At 36.8% G+C, this 24,646-nt stretch overlaps 1 protein-coding gene across 1 annotated transcript in view; it reads right to left on the minus strand.

Annotated features, from left to right (window-relative positions):
* SCRG1 (stimulator of chondrogenesis 1) overlaps positions 1 to 9,872 on the minus strand; it is a 67,234-nt gene extending 57,362 nt beyond the window's left edge. Inside the window, exon 1 of the mRNA XM_023505862.2 lies at positions 9,713 to 9,872. The gene's annotated coding sequence lies outside the window, so the exon portion shown is untranslated. The remainder of the gene's footprint in view (positions 1 to 9,712) is intronic.
* Between the last annotated feature and the right edge of the window lie 14,774 nt (positions 9,873 to 24,646).

Here is a 24,646-nt window from a genome sequence, read left to right on the forward strand (position 1 = left end):
GCAAGCTTCTCATCTAATTTTTTCCTTGAGCTACATTTAGATGACCTGTGGTATATACACATCTTACATGAGTATCATATACCTTACATAAAGCTCACTAGTTCTATGGTATTGTGGAACTGGGTTGTTCTTATATAGAAAGTACCTCCATCTGGGATTGATGCACAGAGACTGTGTCTACACAGGCAAATTATATAGAGCAATATCTAGAAAAAATTCAAGCACTAGCCTTAACTATTGAGAGGATAGGACCTTGTGTGTTGGAGATGAGGAGAATGGTGTCAGAAGAAGGTAATAATTAAAGTAATCCAAGTACAATTGAGTTTACCAAATAACCATTTGCATCTTCTCTCATACTTTCCTATGAAGATACTGTCAAAGATACAGAAAGGAATCAAAGTTTGCCCTTGAACAAGTTATATGATACCAGAATTCATCAGCTTAATTGTTTTTATGCTAGAGAAATTCAGTAAATAGCCCTTGAAAAATGTTTGCTAAAGCAAAACTTTCCATTCTTGGTATTGCTTGAGAGGCACATTTTCCATGGTACCTTGAGTTGCACTCTGTTATTTGGAGGAAAATTTACACTGTTGGTAAAACCAGTGCATGAAAATTATATTTGTTTAGTTCGTGAAGACAAGAATCTAATTTCTTTATGAACTTTCCCCATCAACACACATTCCATGATAGCTGTGTAAAAAGGACAATGTAATGGAACAAATGATGGAATAGGCAAGCTGGCTCTATGTGGAGGAGGAGAAAAGGCTGGTCTCCATTAAGGAGATCACGAGAAGATGCATCATAACTATGAGAAGAAGGATCAAAGGGAGATTTAAGAAGCACTTCCTTCTTCCCTATTCTTAAGATCAGATCAGGCAGGGTAACTGAAGGAAGACATGAAATCTCTCTTCCTGAAAGAAAACCTTGAGATTTTGATTAGAATATAAAGAATTCAGGGATAGTTAAGTGAATTTGTAATGAATATGATGGAGAACAAAGTGAACAGAGCAAGAGCACTTTACACTGGCTACAATTATGTAGAGGAAAATGTCATGGAAAGAAATTAGAACTCTGATCAATGCAGTCCACTAAAAGGAGTGGTGGGTTATAGGTGTAGCATAAGGTATACATTGTCAGGCATCACTAATCTGTTAATTTGTACTTTGCCTTAAGAGTGTTCTACTGAAGAAAAGGATATTCAGGAATCATTGAGAACCAATGTCTTTTTTTTTTTTTATTTTTTTTTTTAGCATCAACAAAACACTTTCATTTAAAAAAGATATTAGGCCCATGTCAGCTTTTATAAAAAACTCTCCAAAGTCATTGACTAATATTTATAATAGTTAATAGAGCCAAATCAAAGTAGTAAATGGGGAGCTGAAACTTTTCCTGGATTAACACATAACTTCACTGACTTGCCCAAATCAACAGCAATTTTTCTGTTGAATGAAAACCTCAAAGTTTCCTCAAAAGCCATTGCAAAGGAGGATTTTTTAAAAAGGGTGTCAGAGTACAATATATTAGATTTACCCTAGGCCCAGGGTTTTATTTATTTTTTCCTGTGGAATAGGCCAGAGGAGGGGCATGGTAATCTAGTGGAAAGGATAGTAGTGTTTGTGTTGGAGCACTTGGTTTCCAATTTTGGCTGTTTCTTATTACTTATGACTTTGAACAGGTTGTTTGACCTCAATGGATTTCACTTTCTTTTCTTATAAAATAATAGAGATGGCCTGGATAATCTCAAAGGACCATTGCAATCCTATAATCAAATCTCTTTGATAACGTGGGGAATTTTTAATATTTAAAATGGATTTTAAGGAATTCCCTAAAACAAGACTATAACCAAGAACTCTATGGAGGTGAGAAAGACTCTAGAATTTTTCTTTTTAGATAAATTTTTTCGAATGGATATCTTTGTTGATTGAACTTGCCAAATAATTGTTTAACTCTATTTCACTTTAACTAAGGAATTATTATGAATGGGAAATTGAAGGAAATAAAATTTGGTTCTCAAATTAGCTCATTTAAGATGGCAACTTTGCAACTAGGTAACACAGCGAATATAATGCAAGGCCTAGGGTTAGGAAGACTCAGGTTCCTGAATTCCAATCTGGCCTCATACACCTAATATATGAGTGACCCAAAGCAAGCCACTTAACCCTGTATGCTTCAGTTTCCTCATCTATAAAAATGAGCTAGAGAAAGAAATGGTAAACCATTCCAATATCTCTACCAAAAAAAATCCCAGAAACCCAAATGGGGTCATGAAGAGTTGGACATCATTAAATGATTAAACAACCACTACTGATAACTATAAACCCCAAATTCTCAATAGACTAGAGTGCTTGTGACACAATAAAATTTCATAACAAATGGATAATAATTTTTAAGTAGAGGAATTTTTCAGGTTTCTGTGCAGATTTTATGGAATCTTGAGCCATATTTTAAATGGACCTTAGTCCAGAGACATAGAGAAGAGGATACTCAATTCCCAATATTTAGAAGTGCTAGTTTGACTTTCAAAAGGTAGAAATACAATCCAAAGTCAGACTTACTTGGGCCAGGAAGTTTGACCAGTCAGGGTCTATTTCACATGAACCCCCAAATCCTCCACAGTCCCTAGAGCTTGTTTTTATCCCAGAGCCTCTTCTTTAAGGGCCACACCCTTTTGCATCTCCAGAATATTGGGACTGATAATTAGAATACACAGCTATTTAAGCTCTCTTTAAATTATTTTCTCCTAGAAGAATCATTAACATCTTCAGAAGATATTGATTTCAGGAACATCTTTCAATTATTCCTATTATTTAATCATTGGGTAAAATGATAAGGAGTGACAATAGAGCTTGTGTCAGACGGTTCTCATAGATAAGAGTTGATTTGGCTTTAACTGGAGCTGGGGTTCATCAGTGATGAAATACCAGTGGAATCTAACTGTATCAAACGAGCTTCCCAGGTATATGGGGGTAGGAGCAATTCTATAACCCAAAACAAATGACTATTAAGCCAATTGTGACTTCTGATATTATCTCCTATCTCACCTTTATTAAATTGTGAATTCCTTGAAGCCAGGAATTGTCCTTTGCTTCTTTCTGTATCCTTGCTCTCAGCAGAGTGCTTGGCATGTAATAGCACTTAATAAATGTTCACTGATTGTATGGATTGTGTAGATCAGCACAAGCCCCTGAAGGTTTCTTATGGGTCACATTTATGTGTATATATATATATATATATATATATATATATATATATACACACACACACACACACTCCTATAGATATGTAGGAAAAATAATTCTGCCGAGTTGATGTATAAATAATAAAAATAGGTGGACCAGAAAGCAGGTAATGACTTTGTCTTCTAAACTTAGCTTTTTTTCTTTATACTTACTCAAATTCTTATTCATTTCTAGGGATGGGAGTTTCTATATTCACACAAAGAATCTTAGAGGAGTTAGGAAAAACAGAGTGCTTCAGACTCAAAAAGACCTTGCAGCTTGTTGAAAAGCAGCTTGATAATTCCAATAGACTAGTGATAGAAAGTACCATCTACATCCAGAGAGAAAACTATGGAGACTGAATGTGGATCAAAACATAGCATTTTCATCCTTTTGTTGTTGTTCTTGTTTTTCTTTTTGATCTGATTTTTTAGCACAGTATGATGAATACAGAAATATATTTAGAAGAATTGCTTACTTTATATTGGATTGTTTGCTGTTTTGGAGAAAGGGGAGGGGGAAGAAAAGGGAGAAAACATTGAAACACAAGGTTTTTCAAAGGTAAATGTGGAAAACTATCTTTACAAGTATTTGGAAAAATAAAATACTATTACATGATATATTTTTTTTAAAAGAACAATATAAAAAAGATGAGAAAAGCAGCATGAAATTATATGAGAGTGTCAGGTTGTCAATCTGATGGGAAATAAAGGGGACTTTCTAACCCTAAACTAGATAGATATATAAATTTGATGCTCCTTACAAGAAAAGTTAGTTTAAAGACAAAATAAATAGCTTTGGATTCTAATGGTCTATTTAGGTAGTCTGTGTTTCAAAAGAGACTGGAAGAAGAGACTGCTCGATACCTTTCCTTGTGGAGGGAAAGAAGCAACAAAAATTTCCTGGTCTGATGAATAAGGTGAGAGCCTGACCTACCTTTTATGATGGATGAGAAGTCCAAGAAACATAATTTCTGTATAATGAATAATAATTTTATTAATTATGATTAGCAAATCATCAATAAAATGAAGTCACTGGCATTGTCAAAGCCAAAGACAATCCTGGGAGCACTGAACATTTATATATCCTTAGAAAAGTGGGAGTTCCTATCAAGTAGAAATCAACTCTGATTATTTAACAATTAATGAGAGAATGAATATTATAATGAAAGATGGGCTTATTCTAATAAGGGATTGGAGGGAGAGCAACAGACTGATTTTGTCACTCTTGGACAAAGAGTCTCATCTCCACACCCAGATAGATCATTACCCCTCCAGCAATCTATACAAAAGGATTTATTCTTCATCCAGATCACTTCTTCAGTTAAACAATGAGCCAGAATTCACATAGAAAAGATGGTCTTTATTCTTTACTTGGAACTAAGCTCTTCCAGTTGGATGGGGTCCCATCTAAGATTGAGGAGAATATTAACTCAGTCTCATCATCAACCCTGTCTTTACAGACTGTTTTGGCCCAGCTTTTATATGAGGAAATAGAAAGGGAAAAAAACCCTGGAAACTTCTATCCCTCTATATGAATTGTTGTTTTTTGCTCAGGCAATTGGGGTTAAATGACTTGCCCAGGGTCACACAACTAAGAAGTATTCAAATCTGAGACCAGATTTGAATTCGGGTACTTCTGACTTCAGGGCTGGTGCTCTATCTACTGCACTACCAAGCTGCTCCTTGAATTGGTTTTTAATAATAATTTCAGTTTCTTAAAGAGTTGATTCTCAGGGGATCTAGATGGCTCAATGGATAGAGAACTAGCTGTGGAGTTAAGAGGATCCAAGTTCAAATTCAGCCTCAAATACTTAATACTTCCTAACTGTGTGACTCTTGGCAGGTTACTTAACCCCAACTGCCTTCCAAAAATAAAAGAGTTAATTTTCTGGGATTAAGGTAAAAGAGACTTTGACCTACTCTTCCTCTTGTAAGGAAGCTATAGCAAAGCCCAGAAGAAAGAGAGATAATGGACAGCAAAGATTCAACAGCCAGTATGAAGCATCAGATATTTGACATTTAGATAAGAAGAGGCACTACAGGATGACCAGGAGAAAGCTTGCATAAAGTAGTGGCTAACAGGAAACAGACTTGGAATGTACAGCATGATACCATCATCAAAAGACATGGTGCAATGCCAAAGACATGTGTGGCTTTGGGCATGTTTTCCCTAAAATTTGGAACCAGGTGAATTTTTATCCATGAATACCCTTCATATTTGCCTTCCACAGTCCACCTGACACAGTTTATCAGCTACTACATTTCTAATTTGTCCCTAATTAGTCAAAGTTTTTTGACCAATTGAGGAACTTTTTTGTACTGAAAGCTAAGTGGGAGAAGGGTGACCCCATCCATTCAAATGGCTTGGAGGTATTATTTGAGAATGATTATATTACTAAGAATAGGAGGAATTCACAATACATCTATAATAAGGTGTTAGCTATTGACTATGACATTTCTATGACTCCTCCTGCAATTACACCTTACCCTGTTTGTTTAAGGGCTACAAAGACTCCTTCTGGAAGGGTTGTATTGCACACCTTTATTTTAGAAATGTGAAGACAATTCAAATAAATTTTGCTTTGAGATGACTGGAGAGACGCTTTGTGAATGTCACAAAGACATATTTAGGAATTTCTGCCTTAAAGTTACATTGTCTCAGGTTACCAGACATACTGGGAAGGTCCGTGAGTCTGACTATTTCCATCTGCAGGATTATATGTGCCAAGACTACAAATCCCAAATTGTCAGTGCTGAACAAAAGTGGAAAGCATCTGTGTGCATTGGTTGGATTGGAGAAAATAGGAATGAGGCATGAAGGAAGAATCTTCTTAAAGTGAATTTAAAAAGTAATTCTGCAGAGTTGAGTTAAGCCCTCAATCTATGCTTGAGATGCTAATCTCTAAAATGGAATAAAGTTTTATGATTTTTAGAAATACGACCAAGATTCAGTCCTCCACTTCCCCAACTTAAATTTGATGAGGGATTCTGGAAATCTTTTTACAACTATATCCAGATAACTAAACTGTATATATTTTGACTCAGTAATACCATTATTACTGTGATACCACTACTGTATGTCTCCAAAAAGACCTGGGAAGAAAATTACTTATATGGTACAAATATATTTATTGCAGTTTATTTTTATAGTGGCAATGAACTGGAAGCTAAAAGTTGCCAATCAATCAGTGAGTGGCTGAAAAGATTAAAGTATATGTGCATGTAATGAAATACTATTGTTCCATAAGAATCGACAAAAGAAATGGTTTCAGAAAAAAACTAGAAAGCCTTTTATTAACTGATGCAGAAGGACAACAATTTAGTAAAGATATTTTGATAAGAGTTAAGAACTCTGATGAGTGCAATGACCAGCCACAATTCTTTCAGAGGTCCAGTGGTAAAGATTCCATCTACTTTCTGCCAGAGAGATGAGGGATTCAGGGTGCAAAATGAGATACATGTTTTTGGATACTGCCAGTGTGGTATTTGTTTTGCTTGACTATGTGTATAAAAGTTACAAAGGCTTTGTTTTTATATCATATGGTGAGCAAGGTGGAAAAATCTGGAATTTCAAGAATGGAGCCAAGATAATAGTCAAGAAATAAGCATGGCTGGCCTGACTACGTCCTCAAAATGAAAGTTCCAGAAGGAATTCACCAGTCAGAAGAGGGGACCATAGTGGTGAAGGAAGGTGAGAAGGATGTAAAGCAGATGCACCTTCCAGGGTGAGAAGTCTTCTGAGGAATTGTGGAAAAAATTATGGTTTATTCACTCTACTCTACCAGAGGAAGGTCTGGGGAAGTCCCAGGCTTTTTAGGTTCATAAGAAGTAATGTGGCTCTAACTCTGCTACTTCTCCATTTAGTGTAAGAATTATGGTTACTGTGGACCTATTCAGTCAGAATATCTCTTTAGTCTACATTTAATGGGACTGAAGAGTTACAGATGTACAATGCAGAGGCAAGCAGAATAGGTATATGTATATATGATGACCGTGTTGATTGCCAAATGAATGATTATTTTATGGAGGATTCATATGAGACGAACCTTTACAAAGTGATCAGAATAAGCCATACAAAGAAACTCTCAAGATTTCTCTAAAGAACTTTCAAACTGAGCATGGAATACACACACTCACACACACACACACACACACACACACACACACACACACACACACAGAGAGAGAGAGAGAGAGAGAGAGAGAGAGAGAGAGCGCTACAGAGCAGCTGAATGGCAATGGATAGAGCACCAGATCTGCAGATAGGGAGATATCTCCTGAGTTCAAGCCTCAAACACCTACTAGCTGCATTACCCTGGGCAAATCAGTTAGCGCTGTTTGCCTCAGTTTCCCTATCTGTAAAATGAGCTAGAGAAGGAAATGATAAATCACTTTAGTATCTTTGTCAAGAAAACATCAAATAGGGTCACGAGTTAACACAATTGAAAAATGAATGAATGGAAATCCATATGCAACCAACAGCATATGACTAGTATTGATGAATAGAGCTCAGACAGAGTTCTTGCACAGTAAATTTTTCCCATTAGTACACAGTCATAATGAATGAGTTTATTAGATCAGTTATATTTGAAAGGCTGGAAGAGGCTGACCCTGATGGATTGTAGTGCAGAAGAGAAAAAAGCCATAGTAGGAGATGAGTAGAAGCATGTAAATCAAACTGGGGAAAGGGAGGTGTTGATGAGGGGAGTGGTTGATGACAATGGAGAGCTAGCCCAGGGGGACACCCATAAATGCATGGGTTGGGAAAGTACAAGAACTCTAGATTTGAGTTCTATTCAACTCCAACATTAGTCATTCATTGTTAGTTGGAAGTCAGTTTCTCTTTATGAGAAGAATCATTACATAAGCACTATTTATTTATTTATTTTGATGAAAAGAGCTTCATGTAGATATGAATTACTGCTCACTCATTTTTTCAGTTGTGTTGACTCTGTGACTCCATTTGGCATTTTCTTGGCAAAGGTAGTGGAGTGGTTTATCATTTCCTTCTCTAGCTCATTTTACAGATAAGGAAACCGAGGCAAACAGTTAAGTGACTTATCCAGAGTCATACAACTAGTAAGTGTCTGATGTTGGATTTGAACTTAGGAAGAAGAGTCTTCTTGCCTTCAGGCCCAGTTCTCTGCCCACTGCACCACCTTGCTGCTTCTTTGTATGGTATGTATTGACTACCTCAGGCACAGGTGCCCTTTCTCCACTGTCAATTTTGGTCCCAGTAACTCAAAGCACTGAGATTGTTAATGACTTACCCTGAGTGCCCTTTGTTTTTCCAAGTTGAGTTTCTGGTCTTTTAAGATGTTACAGACACATACACACACATCTAGAACCCATCAAATAAATAGAAAACTAAAGTTTTCTCATTGGACTTTAGCTCTTAAGATTTTGGTTGAGATTCTGTGACTCACCTCTGTGATCTTAGGCAGACCCCCTCACTTCTCTGGGACTTAATTTCTTCATTTATACAATGAAAAGAATGGCTTAAAATTTCAGATGTTCTTAATCTGGAGTCTATGAACTTGAGTGTGTTTGTATTTTTTTTTTTTAATGTCTTGATGACTGTATTCCAAAGGAATTGGTTTCCTTTGTAATCCTAGGTATTTTATCTGATTAATTTAAAAACATTATTCTAAATAGTTCACAATATAAGCATTCTCACTCTTTTTGATATTGTTTGCTTGCATTTTGTTTTTTTTTTACTCATTTTCTTTCCTTTTTGATCTGATTTTTCTTGGGCAACAAGAGAATTGTATAAATATGTTCACACATATTGGGTTTAACATATATTTAACATGTATAACATATACTGGATTGTTTGCCATCTAGGAGAGGGGATGGGGGAAAGGAGGGGAAAATCTGAAACACAAGGCTATGCAAGAGCCAATGTAGAAAAATGATTCATGCATATGTTTTGAAAAGAAAAAGATTTGAGATACCAGCTTATTCTAAGCCAACCCTCTCATCTTGCAGGAGAGGAAGCTTGGAATAGGTGAGAAGGTTTTGCTCAAGAAAATAAAAGAAAAAAAAAAAAAAACCATTATTATAAGAAAGCATCCATAGGTTTCACCAGATCCACAAAGGGTTCTATTCATAACAACAACAACAACAACAAATTAAGAACCTTTAGTCAACAAGCTATCTAAGGTTCCTTCCAAGCTTTAAGAATGAAATGAAATATGAGACAAAACGTCCATGCCTGAAAAACAGACTAACAGCTTTAACTACTTTAGCACTAATTCTCCCCCGAATTCATCTGTTTGCTGGGCGACTTTAGGAGGAAACCACAGGCCGAGATTTTTGATGTTTTCTTAAAATTGTGCCTCCCCCATCCCCACAAGCACCCTTAGCGAGAGGAAAAGGTGAAAAGCTAATTGTTTTCTAATTGATCCAATCGGCCAATCACCCTGTAGAGTCTGGTTTGGGAAATATGGCTGGGTTATTTAGCGAAGCCCTGGATTCGATCAGGAAACTCACCAGGCACGTGTGGCTTTTGAATAGCAGAATCTGTTGACATAAAAAAATCCTCAGCATCTTGGCCGATCCCCCTCCACTCTCATAATGTGCTCTCGCGCTCCCTCCCAGCCCCCCTTTGTTATTTCCACATTCCAGAGAAATCCATCACTTCGGGCTGAGTTATGTGCTGCTCTCGACTGATGCTTGTACCACCCACCCCGCTCGGGGCCAGCCCGGGCTTCTTGAAGTCACAGTACCTATTGTCGAGAGCCTCTCTTCCCCAGCTCTGTCACTCCAGCTTCATACCTCCGGCCGAGAGGGCAGGGAAATGACTCCCACAGGAGCAATTCATCACGGTAATAAATGTGCTGGGTTTTACTAGGTCCCATCAAAGTTCACCAACACACTAAGGCAAAACAATCGGGCCTTTTATATTCATTTAATCTTTACATAAACACATACACCATCCACCCAGGTGTGGGACAATTTGTATGTGTTTTGGGGCGCGCTTTTTTGTGTGCTTGCACATGCGGTTACGGAGGGAGATACGCTACCCCACACACTTATGGACCTGGGGGGTGAGGTGCCTGGGTGAGAAAGACTCCTCCTCGACTGGCGGGCACCACCAACTGCACACACTTTACCGAGGCGGCCATTCCTTCCTCAGTGTTTGCATTTCCATTCATTGCCTTGGCTCAGTTTTCTTCCTGCTCTCCCCGCTGCGTAGATTTTAATTGCTATTTGCTTTACTCGGTCCGGATTCCCCCAAGACTTTATTTACCAGCCTGCTCTGACTCTTCCTCAAACTCACACAGGCAAGCGCACTGGAAACCGTCATTGCTAGTGCAGTGCGAAGTACGCCGACCCTGGGATCTAGGAAACCTGGATTTAAAGTTTGCTTCTGCTATTACAGGGTCTTATTTACTTACTGGCCTCAGCTTTCTCATCTATAAAATGGAGAGGGGTATCAGACTAGGTGATCTTGGAAGTCCCTCCCAATTCTTAATCCATCATCCTCACTTCCTATAATGAAGTGAGGACCTTTCTCCAAGGAATTCAATAGGAGGTAAGAGTCGGCTCCTCTTTCATTATCTACTTAATGCCGGTGCCTCTTCTGAAAAATCACTTAATCTTTCTGGCCTCGGTTTGCTCATCTGTAAAATGAAAATGTTGGCCCTCCTCTGGACAGAGAGGTGATACATTCTAGATAAAGAATGAGATACATTTTTGGCCATTGACAATATGGGGATTTGTTTCGATTGACTGCATATTTTTACGAGGGCTTTTTTTTTTCTTTTTTCAATGTGTAAGGAATTGAAATTATTTAGTTGAAAAATAAATAAATAAATGATGAGGTTGGACTTGATTACCTCCAAGTTCCTTCCAAATGTAAATATTCGTTGCTATGCTCTCGAATATTCATTCTATTACACAATTTGTACTAACAAGGAAAGTATTGTGTTTTTGAAATTGTATGTGTATTGATTTAAAAAAAAGTGAACAAATATTCCCCAGGTTTCTGGATTATAGTAAAAATGGTCTAGATTTGGGATTGCATACTGTAAAGACTAGAAGAGATTTGAGATACCAGCTAATATAAGCAACCCCCTCATCTTGCAGAAGAGGAACCTCAGAATAGGTGAGAAAGTTTTGCTCAAGAAAAGACAGCTAGTATTGAGAAAGGCGGGACCTCGGGGCCCCAGGACCCCAAGGCTTATAGTTTGGCATCAGTATGTTTTCCACCAAACCACAGCAATTCTTCAACTACTCTCCACCTGTGTTATCTCATCTCACCCTCCGAAGGAATATGTCATCCCTCCTGCAGTGGGAACTGTTTCTACTAAGTCACCAGGATCTATGACTTAGTAATCAAGTCCTCAGGAAGTCTGGCCCTGAAGTACAAGAACAATTTCAATGACTTGCCCAGAGTCACACAGACCACGCACTATACCATTCTGTCTCTATGAAGCAGATTGTATAAGTATTATTGTATCTTTTCCAGATATTGTATCTTTTAGAGATAAAATACAATAACAAACTGTGGTTTGGAGAAACAAAGTGATAAATAATCAATGTTTTGTAGACTCTAGATTTGAATTTTGATATTCTAGGACCACTAGGTGATACAGTGGATAGAGTGCCAGGCCTGGAGAAAGGAAGATGTGAATTCACATCTGGGCAAGTTATTTAAACATATCTGCCTCAGTTTCCACATCTGTAATATAAGCTAGAGAAGGAAATGGCAAATCATTCCAAGATCTTTGCTAATAAAACTACAAATGGAGTCACAAAGAGTTGGACATGACTAAAGCAACTCTACAAAGATTTGAATTCTGATATTCTACCTTCAAGTTCACCACTCCTTTTCCCAAACCATTCTGCCCATCTATAGCAATAATAAGTGACACTTACTTTTTTCATTTTACAAAGCATTTTACAGTCTTTATGCTGGCACATACTAGGTGCTTCATACACATTTATTCCCACAACAATCCTATTAGCTAATTAATTAAAATGTAGGCTCACATCTGCTTATGTTTAAATGCTTTATGTTTACTAGCAAAGCACTTTCCTCAAGAAACTGTTTAAGTAATCTAGTATAAAAATTGCTGGACCTATTTTTTGGATCTTGAGACTGAAGTGAGGTTCATTGATTTGCCTTATAACCCAGACTCTGATACAGACCTTCTAACTTTAAATACAGGGTTCCTTCCACTGATCTTATTGAATTGGATAAAAGATTGCATATAGTAGTCACATTATATGCTATTAAGCAATCGTTGAGTGATTTGATAGTATGGGCTATAAAGGAAACCCATATAGGAAAACAAAACAGTTTTGTGGAGCTTTTGTTGCTCCTAAGTCTCCTTTGCACACCGACATATTTAATGTAGGCACATACTAATTTTGTCTACCTATGTTTGATACGATAACTTTCACACACAAAAAGGGTACAGGCATTTAGTACAGATGTTGTCAAATAGGGGAGGGTTTGTAATTATAGCCTGCAATTTAACTTCTAAATTTTAAGAGATGTCTTGTCAAGAAAAACAAAAGAGCCCATTAGATCACTTCCCCAGACCTCCCCCATTACTTCTATTTTTGAGCTGCCAAAGAAAACACCCCAATTAGAGTTATAATTTATTAGGGTCATGCATTAGCTGAAAAGGAAATGGTAAGAAATAAAGATATAACTGAAGCCAGAAATTACTCAAGGTTGAACTGAGAGAATCTGATTTGTCTTTTAAACAGAACAATGGCAATTTGCCTTTTATTCATCCAAGCCAAATGAGCTAGAGACAGTCCCTACTAAATGGACTTAATCTTAATTAGGGGAACAGAAAAGATAGAAATTATAAATAAGCTGGGTTACCATGCATAGGTTCTGAACGAATGAGAAAGCATTAAAGAGGAGGGGGGAGAGATAGAGAAAAAAGACAGAAAGGGGGGGGAATTTATTTTGGCTTACTCTGTGCTAGGCACTGAGGAGAAAAAATATTAGCAAAAACACTTTCTCTGCCCTTTCAGAGACCATATTCTAATAGCAGGAAGGCTGTACATAAAGGGGAGGATATGGGAGAACAGACAAGGTTGCTGATGAGGAGGCAGAAAAATCTGGAAAGTAAGGAGTGGAGGGAGTGCAAAGTGAGCATAGCCTGGGCATCCTTGTGAGATAGTGGTCTAGGGTAGGGGCTCACCAATCAGGAGAGAAGCTCACAGTGCATAGGTGTCTCCAGACTGAGAGTGTACTGCCAAAGAGGTGGTGAAGTCCAAAAAGTGAGGACTGGAGCCCAGGAGAACTATGTAAAAAGTACTGGACTAAGTTGTTGTTTTTGTCTTTCTCTAAGAGAACTATGGCATCAGGAAGGTGATGCCATGACTTCAAATGAATTGGATTTAAGTGATAGAGGGATGCACAAAGTCACCAATCTCACTTTCTCCTCCTGGAACCTTCTGGACACAGTGACAAAATATAGAACATAATAATTGGAGATAACCCTGGATGCAATGGGAAACCTTGACCTTTGTAAGCTAAAGTCTTCAACAAGACTCATTTGACTAGAGAAATACTCAATCAATGATTAAGACTAGCTAAGAAATGAGGCAAAGAATGCTGAGAAAACAAATAGCAAATATAGTCCCTGCCTTTGAGGAGCACAATTTCTTTTCTTTTTTTAATAACTTTTTATTGCCAGAACCCATGCCAGGGTAATTTTTTACATTATCCCTTGCACTCACTTCTGTTCCGATTTTTCCCCTCCCTCCACCCCCTCCCCCAGATGGCAAGCAGTCCTATACATGTTAAATAGGTTACAGTATATCCTAGATACAATCTATGTGTGCAGAACCTAACAGTTCTCTTGTTGCACAGGGAGAATTGGATTCAGAAGGTAAAAATAACCGGGGAAGAAAAACAAAAATGCAAACAGTTCATATTCATTTCCCAGTGTTCTTTCTTTGGGTGTAGCTGCTTCTGTCCATCATTGATCAATTGAAACTGAGTTAGATCTCTTTGTCAAAGAAATCCACTTCCATCAGAATACAGAGGAGCACAATTTCTAACTGGGGTAGGATGGGGTGGATAACACTTGTAGAAGGTTTCAGTAACATTAATTAGTAAAAGTCTGTTTATTGTGTTCCTGGAGTAATCCTAGGTCTCTCCTTTATAAGATCCTAGTTGAATGGTTCATTGTTTTCCTATTCAATTCTGTCCCATAAGCATTGATTAAATATCTACTGTGTGAGAGGTAACTTGGAATAGTGAAGAACAGCAGGATCTTGCATTCAAATTCTGACTTTGACATTTATTGTTTGACCTTTGGCAACTCATCAAATTTGTATGTTCCTCAAACAAATCCCTAAGAGTTATTTATTAAATCAGTCATAAGCTCCTGTCTGCTGGTGGAAAGAGTTCTCACATGGATGTTTTCTATGTTAAAAAAAAAAGGCAGCTCTTTAGTATTTTCCCAATGTTTTCCTCATAGTAACCTTGACAGAGTAAAAGGTACATAGTCAATACATGGCAAGTATAGTGCTTAGCATATGGCAGGTGCTTAATTAATACTGAATGGATGTCAACAATAGCTCCATTTTATAGATGAAGAAACTGAGGACCACAGAACTCCACTGTTATTTATTTAGTAAATATGGAGGGTTGAAATCAAACCCCAGCTCTTCAAGTTCCAAGTCCAATGCTTTTTTCAACGGCAACAAATGTTGCTTGTTCCTCTGTGAGTCATACAATAACCATTCATAAGGCAGCTTGTCCCTTGTGAAATCTGACCTGTTTCCATTTCCAAACTTTGAACAATGAGTGATGAGAAGACCTGTTTGGTAAAATAATGGAGTCAAGCTGAGAAGTCTATTGATTAGTCAATCAGACTGTATAAATTAGTCACAGACTACATGGCATCAAAACATCTGGATGCAAAGGGGGGGGGCTATCCAGATGTTTTGTCTATAGGATGCCAAATTCCTCAACCACAGTCGGAATATATGGTATTTTCAGTTGACCCTTTTATTTTTGTGAATCTGTTTTTCCCTTTAGACTATTCCTGATATGAATTATTATGCTTGCCTAAGTCTTGGCATTTTGATTTTTGAAGTTTATAGCATTTATTATCTTTGAGCAGTTTACTGTCTTCCTGGTTTCAATGGATTTCAAAACTTTTCATGTGAAGTTATTTTTGTTTTTAACCCCTGCCCTTTAGATTTCTAGAACAGCACATATTTCTCTCATCTCTTCTCTGAAAAGGTATGTCACAACTGAAAGTCAGTGTAGTATAGTAGATGGAGTCATCCTAGAAGATACCACCACTGTCATAAATAGACTGTATGACCCTGGGGAAGTTGGTTATTCTTTCTGTGCTTTGAGAAATTCCTTAAAACTGTAAGTTACAGAGGAAGTGCCAACTTGCATCAGTAAAGGGAATTTCTTCTCTTTGGGATTCCCTAGACATGTGATTTGGGAATCACAAATTCCTTTCAACAATAACAAAGTATAATTTATAAGATAATTCAATATAAAATTATAAATATTTACACAATTATACAATACATATTTGTATTATGTTATACAAATATATATTTACACAATTATATAATACATATTAGTATTGTGTGATGCAATTATACAAATACATATTCACACAGTAATACATATTTGTATCTATGATATAAATATACAAATACATATTTACAAAATTATACGATACACAATTACAAATACATATACAAATACAAAATACAAATATATAGGGTAATTCAATATACAATTCATATCATTCTTTATAATTATTTATTATTTAAAGTACCAGTAAAGTCTTTGCCATTAACAGAGTGCAGCTGGATGATGCTGAATCCGGAGTCTGAAAGACTCATTTTTAAGAGTTCAAATTTGGTCTCCAGACACTTACTAACTTTGTGACCTTGGTCAGGTCACTGTTTGCCTCAGTTCCTTATCTATAAAATGAACTGGAAAAGTAAATGGCAAACTGTTCTGGTATTTCTGCCAAGAAAACCCCAAATGGGGTCATGAAGAGTCAGATACCACTGAAAAATGACTTAAACAAAGTACAAACCATCATGTGGATCTCCTAAGGGATTTGAAAACCACCAAATGGGAACCATTGTTCCAAACTAATGAAACCAAGACTCCACTCTCTCCTTATAACATGTGGTTGATGTTCCCACAGTCACTTTTCTCAAGAATTAGGGAAGATTGTTTCCCAAGATGACAATTTTTTTCATGACTCTTAATGTAATCAACTAATCAATAGCTTCTAAGGCGAAATTTCAAGATGCTTCTGTGGTTGTTATTCATTTTTTTGTATTCAGAAGACCAGTGACATCATGGGCTTATGTTTCTAGGCTCCTCCTCCCAACTCTTGTGATATTTTCATTATTTTATAAAGCTGAAGTTTTAATATTCAATCCAATGCTGGTTAATAACTATTTCCTAGGTATCTACTTTGTGAAAGGAAATATGCTGGATCTGTCTTAGAGAGGTCATTTAATTCTATTTTTCTGTTCTCTGTCTTCACCTGTGTCAATCCTATTATTAGTGAGGCTTCATTAGTATATAAGCATTAATATAAGCATAATAGTTTCAACTTTTTTAGGCATTCAATAACAGAAAAATAAGCACTCCCCAGTGTCTTAAAAAAATGTAGGAAAACAAAACTAATTAAATTTACTTTTCAAAAACCAATCTCAAGAATAATGACATTTAAAACAATTGAAAAGGAAAAATAACTCATTTGCAAAGGGCATATTGGACCATATATTTCAATTGCGGCTTGGTTCAGTTTGTAATCATTTATTTTATTTGACCTATTCCTTTTTACAGAACACATAAAGCTATTGTGGTCTAACCCATAGGTGGACCAGCTATATGGTTACTAAAGGTCAAATCTATTTGAGTGACAACATGGTGTAGATAAAGGGATCATGGGAGCAGCTAGTTGGTGCAGTGGATGAGCACCAGCCCTGAAATTGGAACTGAGTTCAAATCTGTTCTCAGACATTTAACACTTCCTAGCTGTGTGACTCTGGGCAAGTCACTTAACTCCAATTGCCTCAGGAAAAAAAAGGAATCATGGTCTTGTACTCAGGGGTTTCTGGGGTTCAAATATTGCATCTAACACTTATTAGCTAAGTAAGTGATCATGGACAAATCACTTGGCCACTCTTAGCCTCGGTTTCCTTATCTGGAAAATGGGGATAATAATATCTATAAGACAACTCACAGGGTATTGACTGGCTCAAATGAATATAAAGAGCTTTGCAAACCTTAAAACATTTATAAATATAGCACATTATTATTGTATAAGAAGCTATTTTGTAAAATTATTTATATGTGGTCATATGCCTCTACTAAAAATGTCAATCCCAGAAGAGTAGGTAGTGTGTTTTATTTAAACTTTATATCTATCCTAACTATGCAATATTCAGTATACAATAGGTACTTAATAACTGTTTGTTGAATTAAACTGAACTTCCCAGTAATTTTAATACTTTCTCCCTGGACTTTCTAAGCATGAACAGAGAATACCTATAATTTCTGACTGTAGTTATGATGGTGATTACAAACCAGTGCTTTTGGGCCAAAGGCTATGTACTTGTAAAATAAAGCAAAGAGCAAATAGTTCCCTGTCCTGAGATGAAGTTCTTTCATCATTTCTGGTCACTAATGATGCTGCCAACTCTTTAAGATGTCATTCTGAACTTTTGCCTTCTTTTACCATTCAGAGGAGCCCAATTGCTTGAGGCTTTCATTACTTTAATTTATAATCTCTTAACATGTCTTACTCCACATCACTGCTAAAACTCTCATTCTATTAGTCTAAGTTCTCTGCTTACCAATTCCTGTTTTACTCCTATATTCTGCTATGATAACATGCTTGTAAAGGCATTGTAGTATAATAATAAATCATAGTTTTTACTTATATAGCATATTAAAATAAAAAAAACAATTTACACATATAATAATAAAAGCATGTAAGCTTTAAGGTTTGCAAAGCATTGTACATATGCTATTTCATTTGATTTTCATAACAACTCTGTGAAGTGCTATTATTCCCCATTACACAGATGAAGAACTAACACAAATGGACTTAAGAAAATTGCTCAGGATCACAAAGATAATAATTGAGGTAGAATTTGAGCTTAGATCTTTCCTAGCTCCAATTCTCTTACCCCCTTTCCTTCCTGACTATTTTACATATGTGGTGAGAGGTGCACTGTTAAATATTTTACCAGCTTTCTGCAAATATATTATTAACATCTGCTCCATTAACTTCTTAACAATCAACAAAAACAATAAATCATGCCTAGATTTGTATAATCTTTGTGAATTTCTGAGGATTAAATGCTCACATTGAAAATTTAACAGTTGTCTTTCATATCCCTCCCAGGATGCATATTTTGATCTGAACAACAAAGCAGAAGGACTTAAGAGGTACTAACAGAGACATTAAAATGTAGAAGGAAAGGCTGAAGAAGCATTCTACTATACATCTTAGAAAGGGCCAGAATAGTGCAATCAAATACAGAAAAGTCAGAGTCAATGGACTTATTCCTGAGTACTAAAGGCTTCCATATATTTGTCCCCAGTCAGTCATATGCTTTAAGAGCCAAGTGAAATCCAGAGCATATACTTAGTTCACATAAAGAAAGCTGAAGAACCTCACTGAAGGAATTCACCAATGAATCAGGAATGATTTTGAACAAGAGGAGCTATACTTTTTTTTACCCTCTCTCTGAGGGTAACAAATATCAGAAACTCTGAAGGAATGAAAAAGGAGGGGAATCTGACAATCCCACACTAAGAGAAATTGCCCTTTCTGAAAAAAGAAGACTATAACATTTACCTGGTAATCTGCTCCCCCTCCCCCCTCCATACACACACCACTGTAATATTCAGTAAAAGTAGAGGTGGTACTTGTCACATAGTATTCCCTTAATAAATATTGATTGATTGAAGACTACAGCTGCCTATCAAAGAGGGAGATCAATGAATTCTCAGATACTCTGTGCTCTGAGAAGAGTTCAGGGGATATGTGACCTGCAGGGCCAACTTTAACAAATAGGAGTGACCTGCCTGGGGTAGCTCAGAAGCATTCTAGCTAGATAAGGAGTTAACTTCTGAATTGAAGAATTTGTTTGATCTAGTCTAAACGTAGATTGGCCCAAACAGCTGAGATGCCATACCCTTTCTGAACAAGTACCCATCACATACATCAGAACCCACAGAAAACTTCAGAAAGCTCCTGCAGAGAAAATAAGGACATTAAGTCCTTGGGGTTCTAGAGTTATGAGTTGTCTCAGCCTTATGTATTCCTCACATGCATACTACTATTGTTCTTTAGGCTTGTGTTCAGTCCTCCCCCACATTGGACTCTCTGTCACCCTTCTCAATACAGTACTAACAATTCTACAACACAAAGATGTATATGCAAGACCCTAGGCTTGTGGAGAAAATGATTTGAAACTACTGATATTGTTACAATATTTGAGGACATTTTTTTTTAAACTAAAAAAGCAAGTCTATTAGTTGACTGTTAAGGGGAAGTATATTGGTTGGATTTAGAAATGTAGCCAGATACAAGATTATCCCTAGTACTCTGAGAGTAAAAGCAACCAATCCTTTAGGGACCTAACCTGTTAATAGAAGTGAAAGTTGTAGCAGAGAAGGGATTAAGACAGCAAGTAGTTAATTATGGGGATTGAATGAACACACAAACTTTGTCTTGTGACTTAATTCTGGAACTAGCTCAGTTCCATTTCTATTCAATTATGGGTCTAGTCCAAATTTTGTCTTGTGAGAAACTTTATTCAATTGTGGGAATGAGAGAAAATCTTATTACATTGTTTGAATTTAACCCTGCCTGGCTGGAAACCCACTCCTGACTGCCTAGAGATCCTTAACTAAGGAGTTAAGGATTTCTGACTAGAAACACAGTCAGATCCTAAGACTAATGCTAGGAGTTTTCTCACAATTGTATGTATCAGGAAATCCCTATAGCTTGTCTGAGAGCCAGTCCCATACTGATCAGTCCAATCGGTTGTTATTTCCATGTTCTTTTGATAGTTTGTAGGACATCTCTTTTTCTGAATTCAGGGAATTGTACCTGTTTGCTATCCCCCTCTCAACTTGGAGGATCCCTTGTCTTTCATCCAATTGGAGATCAGGTTGTTCCAATGGGGTATTAAACATATAAGATTATATTTGATCTTATACAATACACTATGATTATTATTATACCCATTTTGTGTTTGGGGAAACCGACTCAGTGAGAATAAAAGGACTTGCTCAAGATACAGCAGGAAATATTGGGAGCAAGATATGAACCTATATACTCTATCTTCGGATTCCTAAGTTTAGTGCTCATTCCAATAGAGACCTGAGTTTAAATCCTAGCTCTGCCACTTACCAGTCAGTGTAATAATGGATATAATAATGGGTTAAATAATTTGATCCATGTTATCTAACTCTCTTGAGGCACAGTTTTCTCATCTGTAAAATGGGGATAATGATGCTTGAAGTCATGTACCTCTCAAAATTGTAATTTTGTACATTTTTAATCTCTATATAACTATGATCTGCCCCTGTTACCCATTATTATTGAAGGGAATATCAGTGTCTTATATTACAGTTACATTTTCCTATCTGATTTCATCTCCATCTCCCTCAGCTTCTTCGACTGTGAAATGGAGGTAATAATAGCACTTACCACAGAAAACTGTTGTGAGGATCAAATGAGATATTTGTTAAGTGCTTAGCACATTTGTTGTTGCACATGTCATTTTCGCTCTTGTCTGACTCCATTTTTGTTATTTCTTGGCAAAGGTATTGGAGTTGTTTGTCATTTCTTTCTCCAAATCATTTTACATATGAAGAAACCGAGGCAAACAGGATAAATGACTTGTCCAGTGAGCTCAGATTTGAATTCAGGAAGGTAATGACTTCAGAGTTCAGTTGAATTGCATTAGATGAGATCAAGACGGGAAATAGTTGAAGGGCTTTGAAGAGAACAAAAAAAAAATTCTGTACTGGTCTATCTAGTTGCCCTGCTTAGCATATCGCAGAAGCATTATAAAAATTGTTTCTCCCCTTTCCTTTTTGTTCTCTAGAGCAACTAGCCTAAGCATAGTCCTCAGCAATCATTCTCTCGCTTTCTCTCCCTCCCCCACCCACTATTTTTTCTTCTTTATCTGAATTGCTTTTTTATACTACAAACAGCATATCTAACCAAGACTGTTCCTAATCTTTTCTCAAGCCAGCTCTAGATGTCTGAATGAAACACTTTTATTCAACATTTTACAGCCCAAATTTGTAAAGAAGTCAGATCTTTTTGCAGTTTTTAAAAAATTAAATGACTAAACAAAACATCAATTAAACAATTTGAGTCCAACACCAGACAGATTCCTTTGCATGTATCCCTATAGAAAAGGGAAATTTTCTTCATTGTGTTATGGAATCCTTTGGCATTCTGGTGAAATCTGTTCATTCTTTTTCAGAAGTGTGATTTTTAAAAGAACAAAATAAATTACATTGGATTACAAAGAAAATCAATTATATTGAAACACATTTATCATAATTTAGGGGGGAAAAAGTTCATAGACCCCAGGTAAAGAAGTCCTGTGTTACTGATAAAGCCAGAACTCTCTCTTAAGTCAGAGCTCATGAGGTACTCCCATGTTGCTGAAGATTTAACACAAGAAGGTTTACTTTGCTCTAAAACAGAAAGGATATACTTCAAGGACACAGTGGACTTTACTTCCCTGCATGGCTCCCTTCCTCTGTAGATGGAAACCTTCCTGTCAGTAGGGCAGGGCAAGGCAATTAGTTTGTACTTAAATAAGCCAGAGTGTGAGGACTGTGCCTAAGAATAATCAGGACTTTTAAATTGACCAGGAAACTGGGTCAGGAAAGCAGGAACCAATCAGGTTCCAGAAGCAAGTTTGTCCTGGTTTTATTCCTGGTTGGCTGGGGATGGGTTTGGGAAAGTCCTGGGGTAACACTCTCTTCTCTTAGAGCTGCTCCTTGTTGAATGTGGGAGGAAAGAAATTACAGAAATCTAATCCTATTCCATTTTGCCAGAATATGTAAGGGAGAGTAGTTTCTTAATGTGTTACTCCTTGAGCATTATGGCTGTGTTTCAATTATTTCTGACTCTTGATGAACACATTTGGGGTTTTCTTGGCAGATACTAGACTTCATGATTAGTCTTCCTGACTCCAGGCCCAGCACTCTATCCACAATACCACCTAGCTGTCTTAATCTGTGAGTTAAGGTCCTTATAAAGGTATCCTTTTCTTGTGCAGCATATTTGTGGAAATATGTATAGAAGAATTGCACATGTTTAACATTTATTGGACCACTTATATTATGAGGAGGAGGTGGGAAGAAGGCAGGGAAAAACATTAGAACACTAGGTTTTGTAAGGGTGAATGCTGAAAATTACCCATGTACATATTAAAAAAAAAAAACTCAGAAAAAAAATAAAGGTATCTCTTATAGCCAAATTCAGTAAAATCCAATAAATAATGTGAAGCAGTCCATTTCATACACCAGCTGTATCTACACTCAAAGCTTCTTGAAGAAGTGGTTTCTGATTCTCCTTAATTGACAGTGTTGTCTCCATCTTCAAAGTGTCTTATATTTATCTATTTACATAATGTAACTTCCAATAGAATTTAAGCTCCTTAGAGGTTGTGACCATAGGTGGTGGTGTTTGAAGCCAATCCAAGTCACCCAGCAAATAAATGTCTGGGGCCACATTTGAATTTGGGTTTTCCTGACTTCAGGACCAGTGTTCTATTTACTGCATCACCTAGCCACCCTTGTGTTAATGTTTTTAAAATCTTTATCTGCCTGTCTTGAGGAAAGTCCCTTGTACATAGTAGATTCTTAGTAATCTCTTGTTAAATTGAAAATGCTTATTGAAAATTTTTGACTAAATTGACCTGTTAAATCTGTTAGTCAGCATGGTAAGAACAGCTTCTGCTGGGAAACATGGCTTTTATGTAACCTTGGAGAAAATGCATGCCTACATATGCAACTATTCAAAGATTAAATTGTGGGTAATCTCCTGGGCTCAAGATCACTAGTAGGGCAGATACACCATTGCCTGTTCTGTGGGGCAGAGGATTCAGGAACTTTTTGTTCTCTTCAAAGCCCTTCAACTGTTTCCCATCTTGTTCTCATCTCAGGCAACTCAACTGAACTCTAAAGTCATCACCTGGACTTCAAAGAGAGCCCTGCATTCAAATGAGTCCCACAGGACAAAAGGAGATGAGAAACTACACCAGAATCAGCCACATTCTTATCTCCTTTTGGACAGTCTGAGGTATTGTTTAGAAAGCTTACCTAAGGGACCCTCCAGGCCTCAACGTGGATGGGTAATTCTCCAGGACCTGACAGCAAAATTGACTAGGGTAAGCACTAAGTTCTTTTGGTTTCTATTTCTATTTTTATAAAATATGACCAAAAATAACTTTTGAATTTGTAGGCAGAAAGAGACCGTAAAGTATGTTTACTGGCATCCCATGGATGCTAACAAGAATAGCTGCATTAGAATTGTGGATCCCTTGGAAAATAAATATTATTTAATTTAATTTTTATATATAATATATATGTGAACTTAATTTTTGTATGACTTAATGGTCATATAAAAGGCTGGCATAAAGTTTTAGTGGCAAGAGAATCAGTTTACTGAGAAGCAATCAGAAACTATGGCCGACATAAGTGTTGTTAAGTGATGTTAAGCAGATCCAGTCTTATACAAAGGTAGAGCTGGTGATGGAGTGCATAGTATGATTTCAGGAGGCAGGGAAGTTTTCCTGCCTCCCAAAATACTTCCTCCCTATATTGCCTGATGCCTTAAATTCCAGGCATTCTTTTATGTTTGACAGCCTGTTAAAATGCAAATATACCTTGAGAGGAATTTTCTAAACTTGATCAATCATTTACCCCTAAGTGTGATTGAGTTTTAGATCCTTTCCTGAGAGTATGTTTTAATAAGGAAGAAGAAAGAAGGCATAAGAGTTCTGGGTGTCTATTGAAAATAGTGGGATGTCAAGGAAAAGGGGGCAAAGGTATAAAATAGGACTGCTGGGAACACTACAGACTATTGGTGTTAAAATTTTAATTTCTGTAGTGATGGTTGGAATTGAGGAGTAGGTGAGGGAGTATAGAATATATATTCAGAGATTTTATAAATCACTAGGGCCATGAATGATGAGATGGCCAGACAATCTTCTCTATGATCTCTCACCTACCTACCTTTTAGGAGCAAAACCAAAAATCTAAAAAGTGCCATACTGGAGGCAAACTAATGTTTCCTCTTTTTTGTTTAATGTTCTGCCTATGTTAGCAGCCCCAAGAGACATTTTATGAAGCTGGCACAATTTTGAAGAAAATGCACCATGGAAATATAGAAATTTTGCCCT

This window comes from Sarcophilus harrisii, chromosome 6, assembly GCF_902635505.1.
Source record: "Sarcophilus harrisii chromosome 6, mSarHar1.11, whole genome shotgun sequence".
In the NCBI taxonomy this organism is placed as follows: domain Eukaryota; kingdom Metazoa; phylum Chordata; class Mammalia; order Dasyuromorphia; family Dasyuridae; genus Sarcophilus; species Sarcophilus harrisii.